The sequence below is a fragment of the Ranitomeya imitator genome, chromosome 2, assembly GCF_032444005.1.
Source record: "Ranitomeya imitator isolate aRanImi1 chromosome 2, aRanImi1.pri, whole genome shotgun sequence".
Classification (NCBI taxonomy): Eukaryota; Metazoa; Chordata; class Amphibia; order Anura; family Dendrobatidae; genus Ranitomeya; species Ranitomeya imitator.
In genome coordinates, this window is record NC_091283.1 from 147,157,194 (window position 1) to 147,173,910 (window position 16,717).

The 16,717-nt window shown below is 45.4% G+C and overlaps 1 protein-coding gene across 2 annotated transcripts in view; it reads right to left on the reverse strand.

The window, feature by feature from the left end:
- GARNL3 (GTPase activating Rap/RanGAP domain like 3) overlaps positions 1–16,717 on the reverse strand; it is a 184,062-nt gene that overhangs the window by 134,616 nt on the left and 32,729 nt on the right. The window lies entirely within an intron of this gene.

Consider the following 16,717-nt stretch of genomic DNA (forward strand, 5'->3'; position numbering starts at 1 on the left):
GCGCCATTTGACTTTTCAGTGCAATATTGGCTGGAATTAAGATAGGACGCCATGTCTCGTTTGGAGAGCCCCTGATGTGCCTAAACAGTGGGAACCCTGCAAAAGTGACCCCATTTTGGAAAGTAGACCCCCTAAGGAACTTATCTAGATGTGTGGTGAGCACTTTGAACCCCCAAGTGCTTCACAGAAGTTTATAATGTAGAGCCATGAAAATTAAAAAATAATTTTTTTTTTCCACAAAAATTATTTTTTAGCCCCCAGTTTTGTATTTTTCCAAGGGTAACAGGAGAAATTGGACCCCAAAAGTTGTTGTCCAATTTGTCCTGAGTACGCTGATACCCCATATGTGGGAGAAAACTACTGTTTGGGAGCATGGCAGAGCTCGGAAGGGAAGAAGTGGCGTTTTGGAACGCAGACTTTGATGGAATGGTCTGCGGGCATCACGTTGCATTTGCAGAGCCCCTGATGTACCTAATCAGTAGAACCCCCCACAAGCGACCCCATATTGGAAACTAGACCCCCCCAAGAAACTTAGCAAGATGTGTTGTGAGAACTTTGAACCCCCATGTGTTTCACTAAAATTTATAACGCAGAACCGTGAAAATAAAAAATCCTTTTTTTTCCACAAAAATGATTTTTTTAGCCCCCAGTTTTGTATTTTCCCAAGGGTAACAGGAGAAATTGTACGCCAAAAGTTGTTGTCCAATTTGTCCCGAGTAAGCTGATACCCCAAATGTGGGGGTAAACCACTGTTTGGGCGCACGGCAGAGCTCGGAAGGAAAAGAGCACCGTTTTACTTTTTCAACGCAGAACTGTATGGATTGAGATTGGACGTCATGTTGCATTTGCAGAGCCCCTGGTGTGCTTAAACAGTGGAAATCCCCCAATTCTAACTCCAACCCTAACCCCAACACACCCCTAACCCCAACACACCTCTAAGCCTAATCCCAACCCTAATCACACCCCTAACCCGAACACACCCCTAACCCTAATCCCAACCTCAACACACCCCCAACCATAACACACCCATAACCCTAATCCCAACCATAACCATACCCCTAACCCTGACACACCCCTAACCCAACCGTACACGTAATCCAAACCCTAACCCCAACTCTAGCCCCAACCTTAACTTTAGCCCCAACCCTAACTTTAGCCCCAACCCTAACCCTAATGGGAAAATGGAAATAAATACATTTTTTAATTTTATTATTTTTCCCTAACTAAGGGGATGATGAAGGGGGGTTTGATTTACTATTTATAGTGGGTTTTTATAGTGGATTTTTATGATTGGCAGCTGTCACACACTAAAAGACGCTTTTTATTGCAAAAAATATTTTTTGCGTTACCACATTGCGAGAGCTATAATTTTTTCATATTTGGGTCCACATAGTCACGTGTGGTCTTGTTTTTGCGTGACAAGTTGTTGTTTTTATTGTTACTATTTTCGGGCACGTGACATTTTTTGATCACTTTTTATTCCGATTTTTGCTAGGCACAATGAACAAAAACCAGCAATTCGTGAATTTCTTTTGGGGGGGGGGGGGGCGTTTATACCGTTCCGCGTTTTGGTAAAATTGATAAAGCAGTTTTAGTCTTTGGGTCAGTACGATTACAGCGATACCTCATTTATATTTTTTTTATGTTTTGGCGCTTTTATACAATAAAAACTATTTTATAGAAAAAATTATTATTTTTGCATCGCTTTATTCTGAGGGCTATAACTTTTTTATTTTTTTGCTGATGATGCTGTATGGCGGCTCGTTTTTTGCTAGATGACGTTTTCAGCGGTATCATGGTTATTTATATCCGTCTTTTTGATCGCGTGTTATTCCACTTTTTGTTCGGCGGTATGATGATAAAGCATTGTTTTTTGCCTAATTTTTTTTACGGTGTTCACTGAAGGGGTTAACTAGTGGGACACTTTTATAGGTCAGGTCGTTACGGATGCGGCATACAAAAAATATGTGTACTTTTATTGTTTTGTTTTTTTTTATTTACATATAGAAATGTATTTATTGCAACAATGTATATATATTTTTTTTATTTATTTAGGTTTTGTTTTTGTTTTTTACACATGTAAATTTATTTTTTTTTACTTTGTCCCAGGGTGGGACATCATGCTATAGTGTCAGATCGCTGATCTGACACTTTGCACAGCACTGTGTCAGATCAGCGATCTGACAAGCAGTGCTGCAGGCTTGCCGACGCCTGCGCAGGCGCTTGCAAGCCACCTCCCGGCAGGACCCAGAAGGAGCCCAGTGGCCATTTTGGATCCGGGGCCTGCAGGGAGGTGATGCTCAGAACAACACGATCACATCGCGTTGTTCCGTGGGTCTCAGGGAAGCACGCAGGGAGTCCCCTCCCTGCGCGATGCTTCCCTATGCCGCCGGAACTATCAAATCACGATTATACATAAAAACATGAAAAATGCTTATAAATAAATCATAAAAACCACATAATACACAAGAGTTTTATTAGGAATAAATGAAAAATAATTAATGTCCAATGAATCAATTTTAATATATTAAAAATATAATATATATAAAAAATTATACATATATAGAAAAAATCCACATATGTATAAATGTGGGAAAAGATGTGTCACACAGGGGACAGGGAGCAACAGACCTTGTAGCAGTAGATATATAATTTGCTATATTTTATTAAAAAAAAATCGCTTATAAAAATATATATATAAAAAAATATATAAATATAAAATGAAAAGTGAATTTGTTATAATGAAGGAGTGAATGAATATTCAATTTATAACAATTGGTGAGAAAAAAACATGCGTAAAAAAAAAGTTATACCATGTGATCCATAAAAGTGCATAATAAATAAAAAAAATAATGAAAAACTTGCCAAAAATTGAACAACAATAAATAGTGTATAGGGGCAATTAATAATAATAAATGCCTCAAATGTGATCAAGTGATCAAAAAAAACAATGGTCCTGGAGAATAATGAATCAAAAAAAGTCACATAGTGCCACAATGCTCACCAGTCTGGAGCTCACACCGTCCCCTGCACACACCACTCCAACGTACGTTTCGCTGCTTCGTCATGTTTGATCGCAGTGTTCCGGGGCTTAATGTGCCAGGAGCGGTCCATGATACCAGCTGATACCCGGCTGTGATCGGCCTCGCTCCCCCGTGAGCGTGGCTGATCGGTGATGACGTACTATCCCGTCGGTGGTAATAGGGGCTAGGGGCCCAGACCACCTCGACAGGATAGTACGTCTCATGTCAGAAAGGGGTTAAATAAGGGCCACGAGATTCACAGCAGTTTCTTCACAGAATGATTGACCTAAATAATTGAACTCCATATTGCTATTATTTTGAACACACCCCTTTCAATTAATTATTCTAATACAGACTCAAAATCCTGCAGATCATGAATGCGGAGTCTGGTGGTTTTCTTAGAATCTACTGCACCAACTTGCAAATTGTGTGACATGTGGTAATATAATTTCTACCAGAGACTGTGGACACAGACGGTCACTTCCAGCTTGGGATGCCTAGCCACTGCAGGCCCCATATTCTGTACGGACTTACACTTATAATTTCTGTGCCCGTTGGCATTTCCTTCCATGTGACTCCCCTGATGATTCTCCATGACCGGAGTTGAAACGCATAGGAAGGAGGAAACTATATTTCAAGAGGATTTGGGACTCTGCCTTCATGTACATTGGGTGTGTTGGTCCCCTATAGTGAGGTCCATTTGGGGCCTGTCCTTGTCAGGATAGGAGTTACACAGGGGCTACAGGGTAGACATGTGAATTTCAGCCCTGCATCCTTTCACAAACCTGGATCTCTACTGTGTCGTGCGGAAGTATACAGTGTCCGGCAGCTTGGGTGAGATCAAACCATTACATTTTATATTGAGCACTGGTTCACTTGAGCACTTTATATTTTCTTTTTGTTTGTGTCCTGTTGGGTGTGCATTTTTTAGTATTTATCATTAAATGTTATGTTTTATCCTCCACAGCTGATTCTGTAATATAATTTATACCAAAAACAGTGATTAATCTGGTTAGTCATATTGGACTGCTATTATTTTGAACACTACTGTACCAGGTATGAATATAGTGGGTTTTTTTTTAACAGGTGTAAATTCTATAGATGTGGGAGAAATATTTTTAGACATTTTGGCGAAACGCAAGATATTCACTTGCATTACAGTGCGGTCTACACATTAGACAGAATTAATATAATCCAGATAGATAAAAGTTGTCTAATATGTCTAATATGTATAAGGAGCTAAAATCCTGATAGGAATTATGTCCCACCTGAGAACTGCAGGGGAGCTGATATCATTAAGATCGGGAATCTCATAATTTTTGGTACCTGAGCTTGAGTCATATTTACTGGCCCCCCTCCCCCGCCATCTGAGGTCACCAGGGAAGGTAGGTGGGAGTGGCTGGTTCCTGGTAAAAGCAGGTTCTGACCTACAACCCATTTTCAGTACTGGGTAATGCAGCGTGCTCTAAATGGAGTGCTCCCCTTTGCAAGATCTGCGCTACTCCTATTACAACAGGTCTAGTAACTTTCTTGCTTATCCCTTTCACCCTTACCTGACTGTATATACTGTATTTTAACTGCAGCAAACATTTATATTAAGAAGGGGTTGTCCTAGTAGTGAATAACCCCTGAGAGGTGGAGCCCGGAACATGTTGGTAGATCTAACTAGAGAGCACTGTAGTGACTATGAAGGCATTAAAAAGGACCTGACGAAGGAGTTTAACCTAAATCTTGGGACATACAGTCGCGAGTTCTGCAATATACAGTGTGGCCCTCAGGAAACCTACACTGACTTCTCTGACCACTAGAGGGTCACCATGGAACAGTGGACCATAGCATGTCTGCCACCACTGCAGAGGCCACAAAAGAATTATTCCCGAAGGAGCAGTTCCTGAAACTCTGCCCACCAGTTGTGCAACAGTTTGTTCAGGACCGCAATCCCTAAGATACGGCTCAAGCAGCAAGCATAGCGGACTCCTATGTGGCTGATAGGGGGCCGTACCCAAGGAGAGTAAAAGTTTTAACTGGAAAGGCCCCTGCTTAAAGGGAAGGTGCCACCAGTTTTCTTGCATTTTGTTTTTTTGTGAAATTAAGCTTAAAATAGTAATTAAAATGTATTAATGCAATGTTTGCACTATTGGCAAACATTTCTATATGAAAAATATTATATATTTTTCTACAAATATACATATTTACCACTAGGGGGAGCATTTTCCGTTTTAGATCTCAAGCAGCTATAGTAAGATTTAGCAGCTCTGCCCCAGGGATATTAGACCACCCAAAAGGGGAGGGAAATGGTGATGTCGGCAGTTACTGCTCCAACAATAAGAATGAAGAGCAGCATCACAGGGCAGCACCATTTTGTGTGTGACTGCCCTGTGACCTGCTGTCACCAGCAGTTACTGCATCAGAGGCACAGCTTGTTTACAGAGGAGCAGAATACAGTGGACCCAGCAGCATTTTTTGTGAATAACATTGTTGCCATTCCCCTTCCCCCACCTTAATCCCTGTCCTGTCAGCTGCCCTGCTCTCTCTCTCCAGGTGTCACCTCCCTCTCTGCAGGCTGTGAGTGCAGCTTACCAGAGATCACAGGGACTGTGTGTGAGGGGGAGGGGGAGACACAGCAGGAGAAGCACACAGGGCAGCTTGTGAGGAGCAGAGGACATGCCTGCTTGGAGTACAGAGGAGCAGTGAGGGCTTCTTCTGTCCTGCGATAGATAGCACAGGGCTATAATAAAATGGCAGCTAGTCACACCTACAGCAGTGAGTTGTGCAGCCCACAGAGGCGTGCCCAGCTCACTGCTAATGCTGCTACAATGTTACAGATAGGGTCCGTGCTGGTCTATTATCTCCTATGTCCATGGGGTGCTGTAATCTGACACTGATAGTGCCCTCCTACTGCTGCAAAACCAAGATGTCAGCCCCCAGTGCATTCTTTAAACTCATATAACACATGAAATCTGTTTCACATGCATTTCAAACTTGCTTATAGCAGCATGTTATGCTACATTACAGCGATTTATTAATAACCTACAAACGCAGTACCTTCCCTTTAAAGCTAACCAATTGTTCTGCCGTCCTTACCAAAGGCTCATTTGTGCGGTTTGCCACAATTGCCCGCAGCAAGTCTATCAGAGAACGTCCCCACAAATGTTTTGGAGGGGACAGATCCTGGACGATTGGTTGCTCAATATGTTTCTGACAACCCTCCCAGATCTGGTAAGTCATGTGATCCAAATGTTTATAATATGGATGTCAATGTTATATATGATGATGATGTGCCCTGTGGTCCAGGGGAACTATAGCCATGTCACGCTTCAGGGTGATGTTGCTGAGGATCCTCTACCAGGAGTGAGAGGACCATGAGAAAGGTGGTCACATGTAGCTGGTGAGTGTCATGACGGACTGATCCTGAGGCATTACAGGAGGTTAAATAAGTGTTATTCAGGGTATGTGCACACGTTCAGGTTTTTTTGCGTTTTTTCACGATAAAAACGCTATAAAAACTCATTAAAAACGCATACATTATGCATCCTATCATTTAGAATGCATTCCGCATGTTTTGTGCACATGATGCATTTTTTCCACGAAAAAAACGCATCGCGGTAAAAAAAAGCAGCATGTTCATTAATTTTGCGGATTTTCTGCGTTTTTCCCGCTATTCTATGCATTTGGAAAAAAACGCACCAAAAATGCATGAAAAAAACACTAAAAAAACGCATGCAGATTTCTGGCAGAAATGTCCGTTTTTTTGTCAGGAAAATTTCTGCAAGAAATCCTGACGTGTGCACATACCTTCACAGCCTGTCAGGAGAGTGGGAACGTGTTATCTACTGCCTGTCAGGATTATGGTAAAGTGCTATCCACAGCCTGACGTTATGATGGTAAAATGTTATCTATGGCCTGTCAGGATGGTGGGAAAGTGTTGTTATCTCCAGTGGAGACAGGCTTCATAGCCGCTGTTACCCACTTCTATATTGCCCAGCATGCAAGTAACGCACCTTCTCGACCCTCATCATCCAGGGGGATAACAGGATGAGACCAGGTGCCAGAGGTGTCCAGTGAGTTTGGAGCCTTAACGTGACTTCTAGCTACCTCTAGCAAGGGGTTTCAAAGTTCCAGGCTGAACTGCATACAGAGGCCATTCTAGAGGCATCGAGGGCCACTGAGTGGAACTCCACCTACGAATTCAATAAGGAAAAGGCATTCTGGGATCAGTGGAGGAGTTACCGGGAGACTGTTCCCTGTAACCCCTGTGGTAATGCGACTAACTCAGCTGCTTCACAGAGGTAGACACAAGGATGTTTATTCTGCTGGTTTATTTAAAACATGGCATAAACCAGTGCAGAGTTCACCGAAATAAACATGGCTGTTGTGGCAAAAACGGGAAACAAAGAAATAACGTATGACAGTCCATAAGTCTGCAGGAATCCGCCCGCTCAAGGTACAATCAGCTACGGCTACGTTCACATTAGCGTTGCGTCGGGCGCAGCCGCGGCGACGCATGCATCATGCGCCCCTATATTTAACATGCGGGCGCATGGACATGCGTTGTCTTGCGTTTTGTGATGCATGCATCATTTTTGGCGCAAGCGTCAGGGTGCAGAGGACGCAAGTTGAATTTTTTTTGCGTCCAAAAGCCAAAAATGGACGCATGCGTCACAAAACCATGCGTTTTTGCATGCGTTTTGCATGCGTTGTGCGTTGCGTCGCCGACGCAACACACAACAGTGCAAATGTGAATGTAGCCTAAGTCCAGCACTGTTGCACAAACGTTTCTCTGAAGCTCTCTTGCCTCCAGATACACAGACAGAAAAAAACCCTCAGTGGCCGGATATTTAACCTGCCGAAACACACCCTTGAGGTGGATTAATGGCGAGTGGCCATACCACCAGCTCTCACAGCTACTCACAAAAAAAACCAATCCTGTCATGCCTGATTAACCCCTCAGCACACAAGGCTGCCACTAGCAATTTCAAGACCCCATACCGGCAACATTTTCGGACTGTAATGTAATCAGGAATAGGTCCACCTCGCTTGTACTACATCTAGTGGGGGATTCGGTCTTGGTTCCTCTCTGCACGGGACTCATCCAATACACAAACCTGTAAGACAGAAAGGAGGCGGTAGCTTCTGGAAACTTCTCATTGTAGCCACATATTAAAAGTTGGTGTGAACCTCCCCCATTGATGGGCTGATCCCAAGACACAGGACAATAGACTCATATTTTTGGCTGCGAAGGGTAGGGAAATTGTGCTGAGGCGAGATCCCGGTGACCGTGCGTATTGTTAGAAGCTGCCATGTGGGACTGCATTGTATCCCTCATCCGCTGGATCCATTGAAGTCATTCAAGGACTATTTCTATATTTCCCTGGCGTCGGATTACCGGGTGGCGACCCAGGTCGGCTTCCTTTGTGTGGACTCATTGTGGACTCATTATGAATGCTGTAGCATTACCCTCATTTGTGCTGCCCAGCTCGCTGTTCCAATAAATCTCAGATTGTTTATCGGCCTGTTGTCTTTTCCTGCTCTGTCGCATACCCCGTCATATGTCCTCCCCTCAGTTTAGTCACCCGATACAACAACTCCTCATTGAGTGCAAAGTGTGGGAACTTGGTGTCTGCCCCTTGCTCTTGGTCAAGCTATTTACAGATGGTAACACTGCCAAACATCCCCTTTAATGTAAGGTCCCTAATTTTAGCAGTCCCAAAGTTATCTCTGACCACTTTCAATTCAAGGAATTTGGTCTCCTCGTTCACCGTCTCATGCTCCTCCCCGGCAAGGACATATTGATTTTGATGGGGCTTCTTCCAGAGGGGTCTGGCTTTTGTCCGAGACACTCAGTATGGACCCCTTTTGCCATAGTACCAAAAAAGAAAAGACTCACCACAGTAATGTGGGATGTATCAAGTACTTGACTACCTCGACCTCATGGGACAAAGTACCATAGTCTGTTCCCATAGTTACTCTGGCCACAGGGTAGTCCTTGACGACATCGTGTGTACAGCGAACACCTACAAATTTGTCAGGGATCAACTGGTGGGAAAGTGTAGAACTCATCTGGGTCACCATATTTCCTGAGTCCAAATACCATTACGCCATTATCAGACAGTACATGCCAGCAGCCCCTCACTGGGTTGACAGTCCACACTACAGGCTGGATAGGCAGAATAGCAAAAACGCCGCACTATGTTGCTGTCCATCACTTCTGGGAACATGTGAAACCGAGGGCTACGTGCCCAGGATTGTTACATTGCCAACAGATCACATCCTTAGCAGCAGCCTTTGGGGGACCCTCAGCGGAATTTGGACACCCTCCATCTGTGGCTTTAGACCCCCTCTGTGGTGAGCCCTGTTATGGCTGGCAATCAGGCAACACAGCGTGCAGTAATCAGCGCACATACAGAGATCTGGCAATAACCCAAAACAATAGGACGAGCTCTGAGACGTGGAATCTCTGTAGACCGCAGTACCTGATCTATCCTCACACAACCGGAAGCAGCAGTGGATTGCGCCCATCAACTACCCATGCAACTCGGCACTGCCTGAGGAGCTGACCAGCCTGAAGACAGAAATACAAGCCTGACTTACCTCAGAGAAATACCCCAAAGGAATAGGCAGCCCCCACATACAATGACTGCTAGCAAGACGAAAAGACAAACGTAGGAATGAAATAGATTCAGCAAAGTGAGGCCCGATATTCCAGACAGAGCGAGGATAGCAAAGAGAACCATGCAGTCCACAAAAAACCCTAAAACGAAAACCACGCAAAGGGGCAAAAAGACCCACCGTGCCGAACTAACAGCACGGCGGTGCACCCCTCTGCTTCTCAGAGCTTCCAGCAAAAGATAATAACAAGCTGGACAGAAAAAACAGAAAACAAACTAGAAGCACTTATCTAGCAGAGCAGCAGGCCCAAGGAAAGATGCAGTAGCTCAGATCCAACACTGGAACATTGACAAGGAGCAAGGAAGACAGACTCAGGTGGAGCTAAATAGCAAGGCAGCCAACGAGCTCACCAAAACACCTGAGGGAGGAAGCCCAGAGACTGCAATACCACTTGTGACCACAGAAGTGAACTCAGCCACAGAATTCACAACAGTACCTCCCCCTTGAGGAGGGGTCACCGAACCCTCACCAGAACCCCCAGGCCGACCAGGATGAGCCACATGAAAGGCACGAACAAGATCTGGGGCATGGACATCAGAGGCAAAAACCCAGGAATTATCTTCCTGAGCATAACCCTTCCATTTGACCAGATACTGGAGTTTCCGTCTAGAGACACGAGAATCCAAAATCTTCTCCACAATATACTCCAATTCCCCCTCCACCAAAACAGGGGCAGGAGGCTCCACAGATGGAACCATAGGTGCCACGTATCTCCTCAACAACGACCTATGGAATACATTATGTATGGAAAAGGAGTCTGGGAGGGTCAGACGAAAAGACACCGGATTGAGAATCTCAGAAATCCTATACGGACCAATAAAACGAGGTTTAAATTTAGGAGAGGAAACCTTCATAGGTATATGACGAGAAGATAACCAAACCAGATCCCCAACACGAAGTCGGGGTCCCACACGGCGTCTGCGATTAGCGAAAAGCTGAGCCTTCTCCTGGGACAAGGTCAAATTGTCCACTACCTGAGTCCAGATCTGCTGCAACCTGTCCACCACATAATCCACACCAGGACAGTCCGAAGACTCAACCTGTCCTGAAGAGAAACGAGGATGGAACCCAGAATTGCAGAAAAATGGAGAGACCAAGGTAGCCGAGCTGGCCCGATTATTAAGGGCGAACTCAGCCAACGGCAAAAATGACACCCAATCATCCTGGTCAGCGGAAACAAAACATCTCAGATATGTTTCCAAGGTCTGATTGGTTCGTTCGGTCTGGCCATTAGTCTGAGGATGGAAGGCCGAGGAAAAAGATAGGTCAATGCCCATCCTACCACAAAAGGCTCGCCAGAACCTCGAGACAAACTGGGAACCTCTGTCAGAAACAATATTCTCAGGAATGCCATGTAAACGAACCACATGCTGGAAGAACAAAGGCACCAAATCAGAGGAGGAAGGCAATTTAACCAAGGGCACCAGATGGACCATTTTAGAAAAGCGATCACAGACCACCCAAATGACAGACATCTTTTGAGAAACGGGAAGGTCAGAAATGAAATCCATCGAAATATGTGTCCAAGGCCTCTTCGGGACCGGCAAGGGCAAAAGCAACCCACTGGCACGCGAACAGCAGGGCTTAGCCCTAGCACAAATTCCACAGGACTGCACAAAAGCACGCACATCCCGTGACAGAGATGGCCACCAGAAGGATCTAGCAACCAACTCCCTGGTACCAAAGATTCCTGGATGACCGGCCAGCACCGAACAATGAAGTTCAGAGATAACTTTACTAGTCCACCTATCAGGGACGAACAGTTTCTCGGCCGGACAACGATCAGGTTTATTAGCCTGAAATTTCTGCAACACTCTCCGCAAATCAGGGGAGATGGCAGACACAATGACTCCTTCCTTGAGGATACTCGCCGGCTCAGATAACCCCGGAGAGTCGGGCACAAAACTCCTAGACAGAGCATCCGCCTTCACATTTTTAGAGCCCGGAAGGTATGAAATCACAAAATCAAAACGAGCAAAAAATAACGACCAACGGGCCTGTCTAGGATTCAAGCGCTTGGCAGACTCAAGATAAGTAAGGTTCTTATGATCAGTCAAAACCACCACGCGATGCTTAGCACCCTCAAGCCAATGACGCCACTCCTCGAATGCCCACTTCATGGCCAGCAACTCTCGGTTGCCCACATCATAATTACGCTCAGCAGCAGAAAATTTCCTGGAAAAGAAAGCACATGGTTTGAACACTGAGCAACCAGAACCTCTCTGTGACAAAACCGCCCCTGCACCAATCTCAGAAGCATCAACCTCGACCTGGAACGGAAGAGAAACATCAGGTTGACACAACACAGGGGCACAGCAAAAACGACGCTTCAACTCCTGAAAAGCTTCCACGGCAGCAGAAGACCAATTAACCAAATCAGCACCCTTCTTGGTCAAATCGGTCAATGGTCTGGCAATGCTAGAAAAATTACAGATGAAGCGACGATAAAAATTAGCAAAGCCCAGGAATTTCTGCAAACTTTTTAGAGATGTCGGCTGAGTCCAATCCTGGATGGCCTGAACCTTAACCGGATCCATCTCGATAGTAGAAGGGGAAAAGATGAACCCCAAAAATGAAACTTTCTGCACACCGAAGAGACACTTTGATCCCTTCACGAACAAGGAATTAGCACGCAGTACCTGGAAAACCATTCTGACTTGCTTCACATGAGACTCCCAATCATCTGAGAAGATCAAAATGTCATCCAAGTAAACAATCAAGAATTTATCCAGATACTCACGGAAAATGTCATGCATAAAAGACTGAAAAACAGATGGAGCATTGGCAAGTCCGAACGGCATCACCAGATACTCAAAATGACCCTCGGGCGTATTAAATGCCGTTTTCCATTCATCTCCCTGCCTGATTCTCACCAGATTATACGCACCACGAAGATCAATCCTAGTAAACCAACTAGCCCCCTTAATCCGAGCAAACAAGTCAGAAATCAATGGCAAGGGATACTGAAACTTAACAGTGATCTTATTAAGAAGGCGGTAATCAATACACGGTCTTAGCGAACCATCCTTCTTGGCTACAAAAAAGAACCCTGCTCCCAATGGTGACGACGATGGGCGAATATGTCCCTTCTCCAGGGACTCCTTCACATAACTGCGCATAGCGGTGTGTTCAGGTACGGACAAATTAAATAAACGACCCTTAGGGAATTTACTACCAGGAATCAAATCGATAGCACAATCACAATTCCTATGCGGAGGAAGGGCATCAGACTTGGACTCTTCAAATACATCCTGAAAGTCCGACAAGAACTCTGGGATGTCAGAAGGAATGGATGACGAAATAGACAAAAATGGAACATCACCATGTACTCCCTGACAACCCCAGCTGGTTACCGACATAGAGTTCCAATCCAATACTGGATTATGGGTTTGTAGCCATGGCAACCCCAACACGACCACATCATGCAAATTATGCAGTACCAAAAAGCGAATAACTTCCTGATGTGCAGGAGCCATGCACATGGTCAGCTGGGCCCAGTACTGAGGCTTATTCTTGGCCAGAGGTGTAGCATCAATTCCTCTCAACGGAATAGGACACCGCAAAGGCTCCAAGAAAAATCCACAACGTTTAGCATAATCCAAATCCATCAGATTCAGGGCAGCGCCTGAATCCACAAACGCCATGACAGAATATGATGACAAAGAGCACATTAAGGTAATGGACAAAAGGAATTTGGACTGTACAGTACCAATAACGGCAGAGCTATCGAACCGCCTAGTGCGTTTAGGACAATTAGAAATAGCATGAGTAGAATCACCACAATAGAAACACAGTCTGTTCAGACGTCTGTGTTCGTGCCGTTCTACTTTAGTCATAGTCCTGTCGCACAGCATAGGCTCAGGCTTACTCTCAGACAATACCGCCAGATGGTGCACAGATTTACGCTCGCGCAAGCGACGACCGATCTGAATGGCCAAGGACATAGACTCATTCAAACCAGCAGGCATAGGAAATCCCACCATTACATCCTTAAGAGCTTCAGAGAGACCCTTTCTGAACAAAGCCGCTAGTGCAGATTCATTCCACAGAGTGAGTACTGACCATTTTCTAAATTTCTGACAATATACTTCTACATCATCCTGACCCTGGCATAAAGCCAGCAGATTTTTCTCAGCTTGATCCACTGAATTAGGCTCATCGTAAAGCAATCCCAGCGCCTGGAAAAATGCATCAACATTACTCAATGCAGAATCTCCTGGTGCAAGAGAAAACGCCCAGTCCTGTGGGTCGCCGCGCAAAAAAGAAATAATAATCAAAACCTGTTGAATAGGATTACCAGAAGAATGAGGTTTCAAGGCCAAAAATAGCTTACAATTATTTCTGAAGCTCAGGAACTTAGTTCTGTCACCAAAAAACAAATCAGGAATCGGAATTCTTGGTTCTAGCATCGATTTCTGATCAATAGTATCTTGAATCTTTTGTACATTTACAACGAGATTATCCATTGAGGAGCACAGAGCCTGAATATCCATGTCCACAGCTGTGTCCTGAAGCACTCTAATGTCTAGGGGAAAAAAAAGACTGAAGACAGAGCTAAGAAAAAAAAATGATGTCAGGATTTCTTTTTTCCCTCTATTGGAAATCATTGAAGGGCTCCTTGTACTGTTATGGCTGGCAATCAGGCAACACAGCGTGCAGTAATCAGCGCACATACAGAGATCTGGCAATAACCCAAAACAATAGGACGAGCTCTGAGACGTGGAATCTCTGTAGACCGCAGTACCTGATCTATCCTCACACAACCGGAAGCAGCAGTGGATTGCGCCCATCAACTACCCATGCAACTCGGCACTGCCTGAGGAGCTGACCAGCCTGAAGACAGAAATACAAGCCTGACTTACCTCAGAGAAATACCCCAAAGGAATAGGCAGCCCCCACATACAATGACTGCTAGCAAGACGAAAAGACAAACGTAGGAATGAAATAGATTCAGCAAAGTGAGGCCCGATATTCCAGACAGAGCGAGGATAGCAAAGAGAACCATGCAGTCCACAAAAAACCCTAAAACGAAAACCACGCAAAGGGGCAAAAAGACCCACCGTGCCGAACTAACAGCACGGCGGTGCACCCCTCTGCTTCTCAGAGCTTCCAGCAAAAGATAATAACAAGCTGGACAGAAAAAACAGAAAACAAACTAGAAGCACTTATCTAGCAGAGCAGCAGGCCCAAGGAAAGATGCAGTAGCTCAGATCCAACACTGGAACATTGACAAGGAGCAAGGAAGACAGACTCAGGTGGAGCTAAATAGCAAGGCAGCCAACGAGCTCACCAAAACACCTGAGGGAGGAAGCCCAGAGACTGCAATACCACTTGTGACCACAGAAGTGAACTCAGCCACAGAATTCACAACAGAGCCCACCCCCTTTTAGGTGTTCCAGTATGGGGAAGTGATGATGTCTTGTTTCCCTAGGGATTTCTTGCCAACTTGGTACCTCTCCACTAGTCCAACCAGGTCATCTGCGTTCCGAGGGTTGCCCAGGGCAACCCAGGCCTGCACCGGCTTGGAAAAGGAGTGGATGAATCTGTCCATCACCACACGCTTGACCATTTGGGCAGGAGTGGAAGACTCTGGCTGCAACCACTTCTGGACTAGATGTAGCATGTCTAGCATCTGTGAACAAAGGGGGGGGGTGTCGCTGGCATACGCCCAGTGATGGACTCATTGGGCCATAATCCACATAGTTACGGCCAGGTGTGCCAAGATTTCATTTTTTAACTTGGCATATTACTTAGCATTCTGCAGTTCTAAGTAATAATATGCCTTTTGGGGTTCACCTGTCAAATATGGCGCCAGCACCTCCGCACACTTCTCTAGCGAAAGTCTCTTCTGATCAGCCACCCTCTTGAAATCTGTGAGAAAGGCTTCCACATCATCCCCTGGCGTTATCTTCTGCATTGCCGTCTTAAGGTACCTTCACACATAACGATATTGTTAACGATATCGTTGCTATTTGTGACGTAGCAACGATATCGTTAATGAAATCGTTATGTGTGACAGCGACCAACGATCAGGCCCCTGCTGGGAGATCGTTGGTCGCTGAATAAAGTCCAGAACTTTATTTCGTCGCTGGACTCCCTGGAGACATCGCTGGATCGGCGTGTGTGACACCGATCCAGCGATGTCTTCACTGGTAACCAGGGTAAACATCGGGTAACTAAGCGCAGGGCCGCGCTTAGTAACCCGATGTTTACCCTGGTTACCATGCTAAAAGTAAAAAAAAACAAACACTAGATACTTACCTACCGCTGTCTGTCCTCCAGCGCTGTGCTCTGCACTCCTCCTGTACTGGCTGTGAGCCGGAAAGCAGAGCGGTGACGTCACCGCTCTGCTTTCCGGCTCACAGACAGTACAGGAGGAGAGCAGAGAAGCAGAGCGCAGCGCTGGAGGACAGACAGCGGTAGGTAAGTATCTAGTGTTTGTTTTTTTTTACTTTTAGCATGGTAACCAGGGTAAACATCGGGTTACTAAGCGCGGCCCTGCGCTTAGTTACCCGATGTTTTCCCTGGTTACCGGCATCGTTGGTCGCTGGAGAGCGGTCTGTGTGACAGCTCTCCAGCGACCAAACAGCGACGCTGCAGCGATCCGGATCGTTGTCGGTATCGCTGCAGCGTCGCTTAATGTGAAGGGGCCTTTACTGTCTTCCGGACATGAGTCATCATTTGGACTTGGGAAGGGGAGGTTTCTCTACTGCAGACATCCCCTGCCCGGAGTTTCATCTGCTGTTGCTGCTGTTGGATCTGCTGCATCAAGAGTATATTTGTCACCTGTTGCACTTGGTTCTGCTGCTGGCTTACGATCAGGTGCTTGATCAGTTCTTCCATTTTGTTTGAGCACTGCTCCATCCCTATCGCCACCTTTACCCAGGACATGCAGTTTGCCCGTAGCAGATACACTTATTCCTGGAACGTTGCCCGCATTAGAAACACCAGCTGTCGTAATGTGACTCACTGAGCTGCTTCATAGACGTAGACACAGGAACGTTTCTTCTTCTGGTTTACTTAAA